The sequence below is a fragment of the Lucilia sericata genome, unplaced genomic scaffold (genome assembly GCF_015586225.1).
Source record: "Lucilia sericata isolate MDLA Ls3-8-SP2 unplaced genomic scaffold, ASM1558622v1 Contig000380F_arrow, whole genome shotgun sequence".
NCBI lineage: Eukaryota > Metazoa > Arthropoda > Insecta > Diptera > Calliphoridae > Lucilia > Lucilia sericata.
Genome location: NW_023994399.1, coordinates 188,134 through 199,571, shown reverse-complemented (window position 1 = coordinate 199,571; position 11,438 = coordinate 188,134). Strand labels below are relative to the sequence as shown.

Below are 11,438 nucleotides of genomic sequence, written 5' to 3'. Positions count from 1 at the left end.
TCTCTATTCAGTTGACTTTTAGAAATTTGCAAGATATTTCTACTTTTGTGAAATATTTTACTATTCAGTTGACTTTTTGAAATTTGCAAGATATTTCAACTTTTTATTGATATTTTGAGAAATCTTTTCGTTTTTTAAATTTTGTATCTGAATGTAAGACAGTTTGTAGAATATCAATTATTCAGTAAATTGCAAAAGATTTTGTGAAATATTTTTATATTTGGGTGACCTTCTAAATAAATCGCTGACAAAATTCGAAGATTTTGTGAAATATGTTTCTATTCTGATGACGTTTTAGAAATTTGTAAGATATTTTTACTTTCGTTTCTAGAAATTCAACTGTGACTTTCTAGAAAAAAATCGTAGCAAAATGTCCTAAAAATCGAATGTTCAGTAATGTTCAAGATTTTGTGAAATATTTCACTATTCTGTTGACCTTTTAGAAATTATCAAGATATTTCAACTTTTTGTAGATATTTTGAGATATCTTTGTATTTTTAAAATTTGTTTCTAAAATATCAACTATTCAGTTGCAAGATTTTGTGAACTATTTCACTATTTGGGTAACTTTGTAAAACAAATCGTTGGCAAAACATGTCTCTATTCAGTTGACTTTTTGAAATTTGCAAGATATTTGTACTTTTGTGAAATTTTTACTATTCAGTTGACGTTATAGAAATTTGCAAGATATTTCAACTTTTATAGAGATTTAGATAAATCTTTGTATTTTTTTAATTTGTAACTGAATGCTAAGATAAGATATATCTCTATTCAGTTGGCTTTTTAAAAATTTGCAAGATATTTCTACTTTTGTTTCTAAAAATCAACTGTTCAGAACATTGCAAGATTTTTGAAATATTTCACTATTTGGTTGACTTTCTAGAAAATATCGTTAACAAACTTAAAAAATTTTGTGAAATATTTCACTATCCAGTTGACTTTTTGAAATTTCGCAAGATATTTCTACTTTTGTGAAATATTTTACTATACAGTTGAGTTTTTAGAAATTGTTATAGAAATTTTGAGAAATCTTTGTTTTTTTTTTTTAATTTTCATGAATGGTAGATTTTGTGAAATATTCCAGTATTTGGGTGACTTCTAGAAAAAATCGTATAGGAATGTCGTAAAATTTACTGCTCAGTAATGTTCAAAATTTTGTGAAATATTTCAAAATTCTCTCTTTCTTTGTATTTTTAAAATTTGTAACTGAATGTAAGACTGTTTCTAAAATATCAACTATTCAGTAAATTGCAAGATTTTGTGAAATATTTCACTATTTGGGTGACTATATAAAACAATCTTTGGCAAAATTCGAAGATTTTGTGAAATATGTCTCTATTCAGTTGACTTTTAGAAATTCGCAAGATATTTCTACTTTTGTGAAATATTTCACTATTCAGTTGACATTTAGAAATTCGAAAGATATTTCTATCGTTAACAAACTTAAAAGATTTTGTTAAATATTTCACTATCCAGTTGACAATTCATAAATTTCGCAAGATATTTCTTGTGAAACATTTTACTATTCAGTTGAGTTTTTAGAAATTATTATAGAAATTTTGAGAAATCTTTTTTTTTTAATTTTCATGTATGATAGATTTTGTGAAATATACCAGTATTTGGGTGACTATGTAAAACAATCGTTGGCAAAATTCGAAGATTTTGTGAAATATGTCTCTATTCTGTTGACGTTTTAGAAATTTGCAAGATATTTCTCCTTTTGTGAAATATTTTACTATTCAGTTGACTTTTTAGAAATTTGCAAGATATTTCTAGTTTTGTTTCTAAAATATCAACTATTCAGTAAATTGCAAGATTTTGTGAAAATTTAACTATTTGGTTGACCTTCTAGAAAAAATTGTTTACAAACTTAGAAGATTTTGTGAAATATTTTCACTATCCAGATGACTTTTCATAAATTTGCAAGATATTTCTAGTTTTGTTTCTAAAATATCAACTATTCAGTAAATTGCAAGATTTTGTGAAATATTTCACTATTTGGGTGACTATGTAAAACAAATCGTTGGCAAAATTCGAAGATTTTGTGAAATATGTCTCTATTCAGTTGACTTTTTAGAAATTTGCAAAATATTTCTACTTTTGTTTCTAAAATATGAACTATTCAGTAAATTGCAAGATTTTGTGAAATATTTCACTATTTGGGTGACTATGTAAAACAATCGTTGGCAAAATTCGAAGATTTTGTGAAATATTCAGTTGGCTTTTAGAAATTTGCGAGATATTTCTACTTTTTTGAAATATTTTACTATTTAGTTGACTTTTTGAAATTTGCAAGATATTTCAACTTTTTGAAGAGATTTTGAGAAATCTTTGCATTTTTTTAAATTTTGTATCTGAATGTAAGACAGTTTGTAGAATATCAATTATTCAGTAAATTGCAAAAGATTTTGTGAAATATTTCCATATTTGGGTGACTTTCAAAAATAAATCGCTGACAAAATTCGAAGATTTTGTGAAATATGTTTCTATTCTGATGACGTTTTAGATATTTTTACTTTTGTTTCTAGAAATTCAACTGTTTCACTATTTGTGTGACTTTCTAGAAAAAATCGTTGAAAAATGTCCTAAAAATCGACTGTTCAGTAATGTTCAAGATATTGTGAAATATTTCACCATTCAGTTGACTTTTTAGAAATTAGCAAGATATTTCAACTTTTTATTTATATTTTGAGAAATCTTTGTATTTTTAAAATTTGTTACTGAATGTAAGACTGTTTCTAAAATATCAACTATACAGTAAATTGGAAGATTTTGTGAAATATTTCACTATTTTGGTGAAAAACAAATCGTTGGCAAAATTCGAAGATTTTGTGATATATGTCTATATTCAGTTGACTTTTTAGAAATTTACAAGATATTCTACTTTTGTTTCAAGAAAATCAACTGTTCAGTACACTGCAAGATTTTGTGAAATATTTCACTATTCGGTTGACCTTCTAGAAAAAATCGTTGACAACATTAGAAGATTTTGAGAAATATATTACTATAAGTTGACTTTTTATTTCAACTTTTTATAGAGGTTTTGAGAAATCTTTGCATTTTTTAAAATTTTTTAACTTTGTATTTTTACAATTTGTAACTGAATGTAAAACTGTTTCTAAAATATCAACTATTCAGTAAATTGCAAGATTTTGTGAAATATTTCACTATATGGGTAACTTTGTAAAACAAATCGTTGGCAAAATTCGAAGATTTTGTGAAATATGTCTATTCAGTTGACTTTTTAGAAATTTGCAAGATATTTCTAGTTTTGTTTCTAAAATATCAACTATTCAGTAAAATGCAAGATTTTGTGAAATATTTCACTATTTGGGTGACTATGTAAAACAAATCGTTGGCAAAATTCGAAGATTTTGTGAAATATTTCTCTATTTAATTGACTTTTTAGATATTTGCAAGATATTTCTACTTTTGTAAAATATTTTACTATTCAGTTGACTTTTCAGAAATTTGCAAGTTATTTAAACTTTTTATAGAGATTTTGAGAAATCTTTGCATTTTTTTAAATTTTTTATCTGAATGTAAGACAGTTTGTAGAATATCAACTATTCAGTAAATTGCAAGATTTTGTGAAAATATCACTATTTGGTTGACCTTCTAGAAAAAATCGTTTACAAACTTAGAAGATTTTGTGAAATATTTCACTATCCAGATGACTTTTCATAAATTTGCAAGATATTTCTACTTTTGTGAAATATTTTATTACTCAGTTGAGTTTTTAGAAATTTGAAAGATATTTCTACTTTTTAGAGATATTTTGTGAAATCTTTGCATTTTTTTAATTTGTATCTGAATGTAAGACTATTTCTAGAAAATCAATTCTTCAGTAAATTGTAAGATTTTGTGAAATATTTCACACTTTCTAGAAAAAATCGTTGACAAACATAGAATATTTTATGAAATATATCTCTATTCAGTTGGCTTTTTAAAAATTTGCAAGATATTTCTACTTTTGTTTCTAAAAAATCAACTGTTCAGAACATTGCAAGATTTTGTGAAATATTTCACTATTTGGTTGACTTTCTAGAAAAAATCGTTAACAAACTTTAAAGATTTTGTTAAAATTTCATTATCCAGTTGACTTTTCATAAATTTCGCAAGATATTTCTACTTTTGTGTAATATTTTACTATTCAGTTGAGTTTTTAGAAATTGTTATAGAAATTTTGAGAAATCTCTGTTTTTTTTTTAATTTTTAAAATTTGTTTCTGAAACTGTTTCTAAAATATCGACTATTCAGTTGCAAGATTTTGTGAACTATTTCACTATTTGGGTAACTTTGTAAAACAAATCGTTAGCAAAATTCGAAGATTTTGTGAAATATGTCTCTATTCAGTTGACTTTTTGAAATTTGCAAGATATTTCTACTTTTGTGAAATTTTTACTATTCAGTTGACGTTATAGAAATTTGCAAGATATTTCAACTTTTATAGAGATTTAGATAATCTTTATATTTTTATAATTTGTAACTTTTTAAAAATTTCCAAGATATTTCTACTTTTGTTTCTAAAAATCAACTGTTCAGAACATTGCAAGATTTTGTGAAATATTTCACTATTTGGTTGACTTTCTAGAAAATATCGTTGACAAACATAGAAGATTTTATGAAATATGTTTCTATTCAGTTGGCTTTTTATAAACTTAAAAGATTTTGTGAAATATTTCACTATCCAGTTGACTTTTCATAAATTTCGCAAGATATTTCTACTTTTGTGAAATATTTTACTATTCAGTTGAGTTTTTAGAAATTGTTATAGAAATTTTGAGAAATCTTTATTTTTTTTAATTTTCATGAATGGTAGATTTTGTGAAATATTCCAGTATTTGGGTGACTTCTAGAAAAAATCGTATAGGAATGTCCTAAAATTGTGAAATATTTCAATATTCTCTCTTTCTTTGTATTTTTAAAATTTGTAACTGAATGTAAGGCTGTTTCTAAATTATAAACTATTCAGTAAATTGCAAGATTTTGTGAAATATTTCACTATTTGGGTGACTATCTAAAACAATCTTTGGCAAAATTCGAAGATTTTGTGAAATATGTCTCTATTCAGTTGACGTATTAGAAATTTGCAAGATATTTCTACTTTTGTGAAATATTTTACTATTCAGTTGACTTTTTAGAAATTTGCAAGATATTTCTAGTTTTGTTTCTAAAATATCAACTATTCAGTAAATTGCAAGATTTTGTGAAAATTTAACTATTTGGTTGACCTTCTAGAAAAAATTGTTTACAAACTTAGAAGATTTTGTGAAATATTTTCACTATCCAGATGACTTTTCATAAATTTGCAAGATATTTCTACTTGTGTGAAATATTTTACTACTCAGTTGAGTTTTTAGAAATTTTAATGATATTTCTACTTTTTATAGAAATTTTGTGAAATCTTTGCATTTTTTTAATATGTATCTGAATGTAAGACTATTTCTAGAAAATCAACTCTTCAGTAAATTGTAAGATTTTGTGAAATGTTTCACTATTTGGGTGACTTTCTAGAAAAAATCGTTGACAAACATAGAAGATTTTATGAAATATGTTTCTATTCAGTTGGCTTTTTATAAAGTTGCAAGATATTTCTACTTTTGTTTCTAAAAAATCAACTGTTTAGAACATTGCAAGATTTTGTGAAATATTTCACTATTTCTTGAAAAAAAGTTGACAAACTTAAAAGATTTTGTGAAATATTTCACTATCCAGTTGACTTTTCACTATTTGGTTGACCTTCTAGAAAAAATCGTTTACAAACTTAGAAGATTTTGTGAAATATTTCACCATCCAGATGACTTTTCATAAATTTGCAAGATATTTCTACTTGTGCGAAATATTTTACTACTCAGTTGAGTTTTTAGAAATTTTAATGATATTTCTACTTTTTATAGAAATTTTGTGAAATCTTTGCATTTTTTTAATTTGTATCTGAATGTAAGACTATTTCTAGAAAATCAACTCTTCAGTAAATTGTAAGATTTTGTGAAATGTTTCACTATTTGGGTGACTTTCTAGAAAAAATCGTTGACAAACATAGAAGATTTTATGAAATATGTTTCTATTCAGTTGGCTTTTTATAAAGTTGCAAGATATTTCTACTTTTGTTTCTAAAAAATCAACTGTTTAGAACATTGCAAGATTTTGTGAAATATTTCACTATTTGGTTGACTTTCTTGAAAAAATCGTTGACAAACTTAAAAGATTTTGTGAAATATTTCACTATCCAGTTGACTTTTCTTAAATTTCGCAATATATTTCTACTTTTATGAAATATTTTACTATTCAGTTGAGTTTTTAGAAATTGTTATAGAAATATTGAGAAATCTTTGTTTTTTTTAATTTTCATGAATGATAGATTTTGTGAAATATACCAGTATTTGGGTGACTTCTAGAAAAAATCGTATAGAAATGTCCTAAAATTTACTGCAAGATTTGTAAGATATTTCTACTTTTGTTTCTAAAAAATCAACTGTTCAGAACATTGCACGTTTTTGTGAAATATTTCACTATGTGGTTGACTTTCTAGAAAAAATCGTTGACAAACTTAAAAGATTTTGTGAAATATTTCACTATCCAGTTTACTTTTCATAAATTTCGCAAGATATTTATACTGTTGTGAAATATTTTACTACTCAGTTGAGTTTATAGAAATTGTTATAGACATTTTGAGAAATCTTTGTTTTTTTTAATTTTCATGAATGATAGCTGTTGTGAAATATTCCAGTATTTGGGTGACTTCTACAAAAAATCGTATAGAAATGTCCTAAAATTGACTGCTCAGTAATGTTCAAGATTTTGTGAAAATATGTCACTATTCACACTTTCTTTGTATTTTTAAAATTTGTAACTGAATGTAAGTTTGTTTCTAAAATATCAACTATTCAGTAAATTGCAAGATTTTGTGAAATATTTCACTATTTGGGTTACTATGTAAAACAATCGTTGGCAAAATTCGAAGATTTTGTGAAATATGTCTCTATTCAGTTGACTTTTTAGAAATTTGCTAGTTTATTATTTATTTATTTATTTATTAGCTTATAATATGAAATTATAAGATAATTTTAATTATAAGAGCTATAACTGCTAAGGCCTTTAGCTCAGTGTATGTTAAGTTTAAACAATTTTTAGTAACTATCGATATATATTAATTAGTACATTTATGTATATTTTATATGAAGTTATAAGTATGTGTTGCTTTTAAGAAGTTAATAATTTTTGTGATATTGTCAGGTGATGGATTAAATAAGGCTCTAACTGGGTCAGAATTTCCAAAAATGTTATGTCTTATATTTGTAAATCGAGTACAATGTTGTAAGATATGTGAAGGATTTGAAACGGGAGATGGGCAGTTACAAATTTGCGATGTAGGAAGATTCATTAGGTGTCCATGTGTTAATTTAGAATGTCCAAGCCTTAAGCGCTCGAATTTTATAATATCTATTCTATTGAAATTAGTTGACAAGTTTTGTAAAAGGGAGCGAGCATCAGTCATTTCAAGATTCAAATTCCTGTACCAAAATGAGGTGCTATTAATAAGATTCTCCTTGTATTCCTGGACTAGTCTTAATAGAATAAAACTTTCCCAGTCTTTGTTATTGTAATTAGGAAATGTAAGGAGTGGGGAATTAGAGGCCGACCTTGCGACTTTGTCCGCGAACTCGTTACCTTTTATACCGCAATGTCCAGGTACCCATATTAATTTTATGTCCGGTTGTCTTTGAATTAAAATGTTTCTTATTTCGGATATATAATGTTGGTTATTATTCAAATTACCAATCGATACTAGAGTGGAAAGAGAATCAGTACATGTTGCGTATTTTCCCTTGTCATGCCATACACTTTTAACCGCCTCATAAACCGCTATAAAAATGTGGAACGCTTCACGATTTTGCGTATCATCCTTGCGCAGGGGCCATGCTAATCTTCTCTGTATCGTTCCAATTTTAGTATATGTTCTGCCGAAGCAAGAACAAATTTGCTAGTTATTTAAACTTTTTATAGAGATTTTGAGAAATCTTTGCATATTTTTAAATTTTGTATCTGAATGTAAGACAGTTTGTAGAATATCAACTATTCAGTAAATTGTAAGATTTTGTGAAAATTTCACTATTTTCTAGAAAAAAATCGTTTACAAACTTAGAAGATTTTGTGAAATATTTCACCATCCAGATGACTTTTCATAAATTTGCAAGATATTTCTACTCTTGTGAAATATTTTACTATTCAGTTGAATTTTTAGAAATTTGAAAGATATTTCTACTTTTATACAAATTTTGTAAAATCTTTGCATTTTTTTTTAATTTGTATCTGAATGTAAGACTATTTCTAGAAAATCAACTCTTCAGTAAATTGTAAGATTTTGTGAAATATTTCACTATTTTGGTGACTTTCTAGAAAAAATCGTTGACAAACATAGAAGATTTTGTTTTGTCTTTTTTAAAATTTGCAAGATATTTCTACTTTTGTTTCTAAAAAATCAACTGTTCAGAACATTGCAAGATTTTGTGAAATATTTCACTATTTGGTTGACCTTCTAGAAAAAATAGTTTACAAACTTAGAAGATTTTGTAAAATATTTCACTATCCAGATGACTTTTCATAAATTTGCAAGATATTTCTACTTTTGTGAAATATTTTACTACTCAGTTGAGTTTTTAGAAATTTGAATGATATTTCTACTTTTTATAGAAATTTTGTGAAATCTTTGCATTTTTTTTAATTTGTAACTGAATGTAAGACTATTTCTAGAAAATCAGCTCTTCAGTAAATTGTAAGATTTTGTGAAATATTTCACTATTTGGGAGACTTTCTAGAATAAATATCTCTATTTAGTTGGCTTTTTATAAATTTGCAAGATATTTCTACTTTTGTTTCTAAAAAATCAACTGATCAGCACATTGCAAGATTTTGTGAAATATTTCACTATTTGGTTGACTTTCTAGAAAAAATCGTTGATAAACTTAAAAGGTTTTCTGAAATATTTCACTATCCAGTTGACTTTTCATAAATTTCGAAAGATATTTCTACTTTTGTGAAATATTTTACTATTCAGTTGAGTTTTTAGAAATTGTTATAGAAATTTTGAGAAATCTTTGTATTTTGTTTAAATTTTCATGAATGATAGGTTTTGTGGAATATTCCAGTATTTGGGTGACTTCTAGAAAAAATCGTATAGAAATGTCATAAAATTGACTGCTCAGTAATTTTCAAGATTTTTTGAAATATTTCACTATTCTCTCTTTCTTTGTATTTTTAAAATTTGTAACTGAATGTAAGAATGTTTCTAAAATATCAACTATTCAGTAAATTGCAAGATCTTGTGAAATATTTTACTATTTGGGTGACTATGTAAAAAATTCGAAGATTTTGTGAAATATGTCTCTATTCAGTTGACTTTTAGAAATTTGCAAGATATTTCTACTTTTGTGAAATATTTTACTATTCAGTTGACTTTTTGAAATTTGCAAGATATTTCAACTTTTTATTGATATTTTGAGAAATCTTTTCGTTTTTTAAATTTTGTATCTGAATGTAAGACAGTTTGTAGAATATCAATTATTCAGTAAATTGCAAAAGATTTTGTGAAATATTTTATATTTGGGTGACCTTCTAAATAAATCGCTGACAAAATTCGAAGATTTTGTGAAATATGTTTCTATTCTGCTGACGTTTTAGAAATTTGTAAGATATTTTTACTTTCGTTTCTAGAAATTCAACTGTGACTTTCTAGAAAAAAATCGTAGCAAAATGTCCTAAAAATCGAATGTTCAGTAATGTTCAAGATTTTGTGAAATATTTCACTATTCTGTTGACCTTTTAGAAATTATCAAGATATTTCAACTTTTTGTAGATATTTTGAGATATCTTTGTATTTTTAAAATTTGTTTCTAAAATATCAGCTATTCAGTTGCAAGATTTTGTGAACTATTTCACTATTTGGGTAACTTTGTAAAACAAATCGTTGGCAAAATATGTCTCTATTCAGTTGACTTTTTGAAATTTGCAAGATATTTGTACTTTTGTGAAATTTTTACTATTCAGTTGACGTTATAGAAATTTGCAAGATATTTCAACTTTTATAGAGATTTAGATAAATCTTTGTATTTTTTTAATTTGTAACTGAATGCTAAGATAAGATATATCTCTATTCAGTTGGCTTTTTAAAAATTTGCAAGATATTTCTACTTTTGTTTCTAAAAATCAACTGTTCAGAACATTGCAAGATTTTTGAAATATTTCATTATTTGGTTGACTTTCTAGAAAATATCGTTAACAAACTTAAAAAATTTTGTGAAATATTTCACTATCCAGTTGACTTTTTGAAATTTCGCAAGATATTTCTACTTTGTGAAATATTTTACTATACAGTTGAGTTTTTAGAAATTGTTATAGAAATTTTGAGAAATCTTTGTTTTTTTTTTTAATTTTCATGAATGGTAGATTTTGTGAAATATTCCAGTATTTGGGTGACTTCTAGAAAAAATCGTATAGGAATGTCGTAAAATTTACTGCTCAGTAATGTTCAAAATTTTGTGAAATATTTCAAAATTCTCTCTTTCTTGTATTTTTAAAATTTGTAACTGAATGTAAGACTGTTTTCTAAAATATCAACTATTCAGTAAATTGCAAGATTTTGTGAAATATTTTACTATTTGGGTGACTATATAAAACAATCTTTGGCAAAATTCGAAGATTTTGTGAAATATGTCTCTATTCAGTTGACTTTTAGAAATTCGCAAGATATTTCTACTTTTGTGAAATATTTCACTATTCAGTTGACATTTAGAAATTCGAAAGATGGACCGCAATGTCCAGGTACCCATATTAATTTTATGTCCGGTTGTCTTTGAATTTAAATGTTTCTTATTTCGGATATATAATGTTGGTTATTATTCAAATTACCAATCGATACTAGAGTGGAAAGAGAATCAGTACATGTTGCGTATTTTCCCTTGTCATGCCATACACTTTTAACCGCCTCATAAACCGCTATAAAAATGTGGAACGCTTCACGATTTTGCGTATCATCCTTGCGCAGGGGCCATGCTAATCTTCTCTGTATCGTTCCAATTTTAGTATATGTTCTGCCGAAGCAAGAACAAATTTGCTAGTTATTTAAACTTTTTATAGAGATTTTGAGAAATCTTTGCATATTTTTAAATTTTGTATCTGAATGTAAGACAGTTTGTAGAATATCAACTATTCAGTAAATTGTAAGATTTTGTGAAAATTTCACTATTTTGCTCTAGAAAAAAATCGTTTACAAACTTAGAAGATTTTGTGAAATATTTCACCATCCAGATGACTTTTCATAAATTTGCAAGATATTTCTACTCTGTGAAATATTTTACTATTCAGTTGAATTTTTAGAAATTTGAAAGATATTTCTACTTTTATACAAATTTTGTAAAATCTTTGCATTTTTTTTT

The 11,438-nt window shown here is 25.5% G+C and overlaps 2 non-coding genes across 2 annotated transcripts; both read right to left on the bottom strand.

Moving 5' to 3' along the window:
- Positions 1 to 7,873: 7,873 nt before the first annotated feature.
- On the bottom strand, positions 7,874 to 7,980 carry LOC119604297. The gene has a single exon (XR_005231506.1). It is a non-coding gene; the product is annotated as a U6 spliceosomal RNA (small nuclear RNA).
- A 3,022-nt stretch (positions 7,981 to 11,002) lies between these two features.
- On the bottom strand, positions 11,003 to 11,109 carry LOC119604296. Its single transcript, XR_005231505.1, has one exon. It is a non-coding gene; the product is annotated as a U6 spliceosomal RNA (small nuclear RNA).
- Between the last annotated feature and the right edge of the window lie 329 nt (positions 11,110 to 11,438).